Source organism: Scleropages formosus, chromosome 23 (genome assembly GCF_900964775.1).
Source record: "Scleropages formosus chromosome 23, fSclFor1.1, whole genome shotgun sequence".
NCBI classification, from domain to species: Eukaryota; Metazoa; Chordata; class Actinopteri; order Osteoglossiformes; family Osteoglossidae; genus Scleropages; species Scleropages formosus.
In genome coordinates this window covers 6,139,391-6,145,390 of record NC_041828.1, presented here as the reverse complement: position 1 = coordinate 6,145,390, position 6,000 = coordinate 6,139,391, and positions in this window count along the sequence as shown.

The following is a 6,000-nucleotide window of genomic DNA, read 5'->3' as shown; positions in this document are numbered from 1 at the left end:
AATGGAGTGCGGCCCGTTTTGAGTTGGAGCTTTGAGTGAGGTGTGTGTGTGTGTGTGTGTGTGTGTGTTTACACACAGTCCCCTGGGTGCATTTCTGTCTGAGAGACTGTCTGTCATCAGGCCACAGTGATGGAGTACAGGGAGTAGGGTAGAGAAGGGTAAAATAGGGTAAAGTAGGATGGGCGTGCGTTCCGTTCAATTCCGGCTCACTTTGTCCATGAGCAGAATAGAAAACAGAAATAGAACCCGATCAGCGTCGCTGTGACCATCGGTCAATAAGAAGAGCAGGTGTGACGCTCGAAACCGTCTCCAGACGTCAGGAGAAACTATTTATTTTTCTCTGACTCACATCCATAACAACAGGCAAAAGACTAAGTAAAAAAAACACCAATGTATGGTAAATAAGGGCACTATGTGATACTAGACAACAACATTCCAGCTGTGGTTTGGCCGAGATGTTTATTGGATTCATGTTTATAAGATCTGTGCCGATGGTTCCAGTTATTTCCCAGTCTGCGTTTTTCCTATTAATTAAAGTCTTCTTTTGGGTACGAGGCGTCTCCTGTGTCTTTTTCTTACAAAACGACCCGCTTTACAGAGGGACGAACTTCCAGCAGCAGGAGGAATCGGATCAGTCGGCTGTGTTTGGGCAACAGCGGAAAAGCCCGCGGCTCTCGTGTGACATGACCGACGTTACCATTTGGAGTTGTAACGCGGTACTTAACAAGCGATGGGAAACCTTCATACTGCATTAAACGTTAATCTTGCACCTTGTCTTGAGCTAAGAAGTGTAACAATGAGTCGTCACAAGTGATCTCACCTTCCGCCTTGGAAACACAGCAAAGGGGAGAGTGTGTATTGTGCTGAACACCATGCACCGTGGTACCTGATCACCGGCCACACCTTAAACGGAGTCATACCTGTTTTTGCGAAGCTGAGCATTTGAACACGGGGGAGGGAGGGCTGCGTAAAACTTTGGCCTTGGGGCGCAATGAACCAAACTCATGTCACACACACACACAAAATGCAACAGGTCTTCAGATACATGCCGCCCCTATTTAACTGCCAAATATGTAAAGCTAAGCGTTGCTGCCTCATGGCACCTAAGCTGTTCGCTGTGGGTTTGAATCCAGCTCAGTCTGTCTAGTTTGGGTTAATCGTGTTCTTCCTGTGTCTGCTTGGGTTGGGTTTCCTCTGGGTGCTCTGGTTTCCCCCCACAATCCAAGGACAAGCAGTTTGGATGAATTAGTAACTCTAAATTTCCTGCAGTGTGTAAACGGGTGATTGTGTGTGTGTGTGGCTACCCTTAAACAGACACGCATCCTGTCCAGTGCATAACCCCCACAGCCTTCCGCCAATGATTCCAGGATAGGCTCCGGACCTCCACGGCCCTGATCAGGGCAACCAGGTTGTGCAAATGAATGGGGGGAAAAAAGATTGTTCCTATGCTACAGTGATAAAAACATCCGGAAGAGCGCAGAAAGATTTTTACTGAATCTGAACCAAGTATATTAAACTTTGGAAGAATAAAATACAGAGTAAAACACAGCAAATAGCAAATCAGAGAATGTGAAAGAGTTGAGCACTGTCTGGAAAATACGGCACCGCTTCTCCTCCAAGTCACAGCGCTTAGAATTGGGACAATCGACTAAGAGTCTAAGGACGAGCTCTTCAGCAACACTGCTGCGACACATTTCAGGGACGTTCCAGCTTTTCTAGAAAAAAAATCAAAGTCAAGAGCCAAAGTGATTCTGACTTTTGGCCCTTGTGCGGAGTTCTTTAGTGCAGGAGAAACCTGTGCCTACAGCCAGTGTCCGGGAGAGCAGGGGATACCCAGTGCAGTGGCAATCTGGGTGGGGTAAAAAGGTGGTATTCACACTGATTGACAGCCCTTGGGTAGGGTGAGAGATGGGAAGCATATATATATTTTTACCAGATTTCAATGTGACACACAAGAACCCCACTGGATGGTTTGCACCACCGTGAGCAGTAACAGAAAGGGGTTCTTCTAGTACATCAACTTGATCCACACAGAGGCCAGCAGGGCGGCGCTGGTGGCAACGGTCAGGGACACTTTGACACCGGGGGCCCCATTTGTTATGGGGTTGCAGTTGTCCGTGCTGCAGCAGGTTGTTGTCACGACGTACGTGGCGCTCAGAATGGTACCGGTGTACGAAGAGTTGCAGCCGGGAGATGAGCCGCTGTAGCAGCCCTGGGTGGCGAAGCCTGAAAAGCCGCTCACTCCGGTAAAAGCTGGAACGAGGCAGAGACACAGGACGTTAAATTTCCACATGGAAAGTGCATGATCCCGACGCTGGAACACCTGGGGTGCCGCTGTCACTTTTGGTGGAACGAAGATCTGGGTGAGGCTCACCTGCGTTGCTGGTGTAGCAGCTGGTCTGGTTGCTGCTGCAGGTTGCGGTCGAACCGAAAAAGCAGTATCCAAACAACCCCACCGAGCAGGTATTACATTTTAGGGCGTCCGCTGTGAGGAAGGACAAAAAGGGGAATGGGAAAGCACAGCATTTAATCATTTTTCTTGCCAGCGGAAACGTTCTTCGATGTGAAACTGCTTCACTGCACTGTAAGAATTCCAGATTATTGCCCATAAGGTCACTGGGTTCTGCTGTGTCATAATGATCAAAATAAAACACTTTTTACCTACATTTGGACCGAGTGCAAAGTAATTATTCCCACTGTAGTGGGAGACTCACCGCTTGTCTCCGAGTCCCACACCTCTATACCTATGGTCCCACTGTACCGTATACCATGTTCAGCCTTCACTTGGAACCACTTTTCTGATGACTTTTATTTATAAGCCATTCTATTATAGCCTCTTGTTTGCACTAATAACTGAGACAATGCAACATACATGCGGAGCGCCACACACACTGTCTGAAACTGCTTGCCCCAAGTGGGGTCGCGGCAAACCGGAGCCTAATTCAGCAACAGAGGGTGCAAGGCTGGAGGGGAGGGGACACACCCTGGACAGGACGCCAGTCCATCACAAGGCGCCCCAAGCCGGACTCGAACCCCAGACCCACCAGAGAGCAGGCACAGGCCAAACCCACTGCACTACCACACCCCCTCTGGAGGTGCTATAATAAAATGTAAAAAATCATACACAACACAACTGACTTCAACCAGTTAACATGTCGACGTTTCCTCGTGCTCAAGACTCGAATCCGGACTTTGAGTCCTCGTACAGCTGTCCATCACTTCACACGTCACTCCTTTTAAACTGTTATACATATATATAGTAACTGTTTTTTCACATTCCCTCATTTCGCACGCTGCGTTTCAAAACGTTGAGCTTATCGGGATCTCTGGCACTTCAGGTCCCAGGAATGAGATACGTTCTTCTCCAAAGTTGGTCAACTTACCAAAAGCGAGGAGCAGCCCGAGTGCAAACACGCCGCACAGGATCTTCTTCATTTTGGCTCTTGGCTGATGGTGGTTCTTTTCCAACCTGAGAAGAAGGTCTACAGGAGAACGTGCAACCGTCCTTGGAACGGACGCTGAGGATGATGAGTGACGGACACCTGAGCTTGAGTCCTGTTTTATGGAGAGAGGCTGAGAGGGTGTGGTGGTGGCAGTCATGTGGAAAGTCGTTTACGTGACCTTCTAAGCGAAAGCATGAAAAGAATGAAGACGAACGGCAACTCGAGGACTAGAGGACTTGGGCGGACCATAACTCAGGAAACTCATGTTAAGCACAAGGACACATGGTAGGAACATGGGGCAGGAACACAAGAATGGTAAAGGTAGGGTAGAGTTACTCTCACAGGCAGGGGCAATGATGATCCTCACTGCTCCCAAATTCTCCCTTTCAAAGCCCAGGGTGATCCATCTATCCATCCATCTATCCATCCATCTATCCATCCATCCAGAATTCCTACAATCCCCACATGATTCATCTCCAGGTACTTTTACATATAGTTTCATTGCACTTACACACACACACACATTTTCAGAACCGCTCATCCCATGTTCCCACCCTGTTCATAAATTTTGTATATGAACTTATTGGTTGTTTATAATAGTTATCTGTTCAAGAAACAACAAAAGGAAACAACTGAATGGTACTGAATACCAGCAGTTGTTTATTCCCAAATAAGGACAGAAAGGTGTCAAACCAACCCATACATTTGACACTGATACATACTGTGTGTTTCAGTACTGATTTCCAATCAACAGTATTGATTAGTATTATTCCGTGTGCAACAATTTCATAGCATATTATGAGGATTTCTAAAATAAATTTTTTTCGTAAAACTATGATGATTCGCGGGATACTGCCGATCTTTAGTATTTGCCCTACTGTCTTCTGACAGACTGGACGCGCTTCTCAGATTCCATCCTGAAGTACAAACAAAGATGAAAAATAACACTTTGTTTGGCGTCTTTTCCATTCTACAGAACTATGGGGTATTTGCATATGATTTACGACTTGGTATTAGACAGTTGTGCTCAGTGTTCAGATGTGGAACCAAGCAGTTGTTTAAATGGAGTTAAGAGGCTGATGTCGTCGACGTTGTTGTCGACCGTAACGTTTGACCGAAACTGCATTCCTGATACGAGATCTCAGAAGGAAGCTGCGTGATGCCGGAATGGTCCCTGCGCTCTGCCAGTTTCATGGGGGATCCACTGGGGTGCAGCATACCTGGAAGGGCGCAACGTTTTTCTTTTTTTTTTTGTCTAAAAGAGACAATCTTGTCCTGGACTTGGAGAAATTTAAATAGTTTTTACTCAGCGTTCAGTTAAACTGACACAAGCTTCTATTTTAGACATGATGTGCGAGACAATTTATTCTCTGTGTGTCTTTCACAGCAACTGGGCAAAGTTATTTTCCCTCTGTTTACTTCCCGTCTTAGTGGGTGAGACGACTATGGAATAATACACTGATATTTCACCTTTGTGTAACTGACTACAGAATGACTTTGAAACAGAGTAAGCTAGAAGAACTGGAAAAACGAGTTTGTGCTGGGAGTGGACGACCGGTGGGAGGACGACGCTCGCACGGGACGTCAAAAAACAGCATTGGAATGGACGCATCCAGAGGTCTTCACATTTATTGAAAATTTTGACATAGCAAATCAGTGACATTAAAATGTTCATCTTACCACTTCCATTAAAATGTGGACATTTTTCATAAGCAGGAGAGTATCATACAGAAGAAATCAGTCACGCCATGTGCCACTCACAGCAAACATCATGTTAAGTATAAAAAGTCCCTGAAGTCTCTTCTTGCACGAGTTAAATTCCCGAAGACCTGAACACAGCAACCCGCCCAGAACAAAACCTCAATCCAACTAGATACACGCATCAGCAATTGTCTCGAGACGACGTGTGAACCGAAAGATCTTCTGGAAGGAATTGGGCAGAAAGCACCGATCCATATGGGCTGAACCCGTTTAGTTTAAATGTGCAGAAAATAAAAGGAGCCCCATGAAACCCGAAGACCAAGTCGCCCACTAGAATCTTACTATAGGTGATCAGGTCTATCAGATGTAACCAGGGGATCACTTGGTGTTCTTGGATTTCCGATTTCAAACACTCCCACTCAGGTGACCCAACCGCGGTTGACCGTCCCCCCGTCCGAATCCAGGTATCGCTGCCTCGAACCCACGGTTTGACTCTCCTGGTCCACAAGCATCGAGTCATCTTTTCCACAGCCACAGAACCATTCTATTGTTTTAAGTTTATTGTCATAGGTGCAAGTACCGTGTACAAGTGCCACAAAATTCTTCTTGAATGCTTCTCCAGAGACTATGAACAAAAACAATAGAAATACTGCACAAAACAAATCGATAACAATGGCGGTGAGTAATGCTAACAAACGGTAACAATAAATAACGGTAACAGCAATAACAATAATACCAGCTGACAGCCAGAGAACTCAGAACGAGAGAATGAGAATGAGAATGCTTAAGTGAAAACGTAATTTACCGATGTGCTTGGGTGGAGCCGACCAACTCTAGTTACTAAAGGTGCCGCATT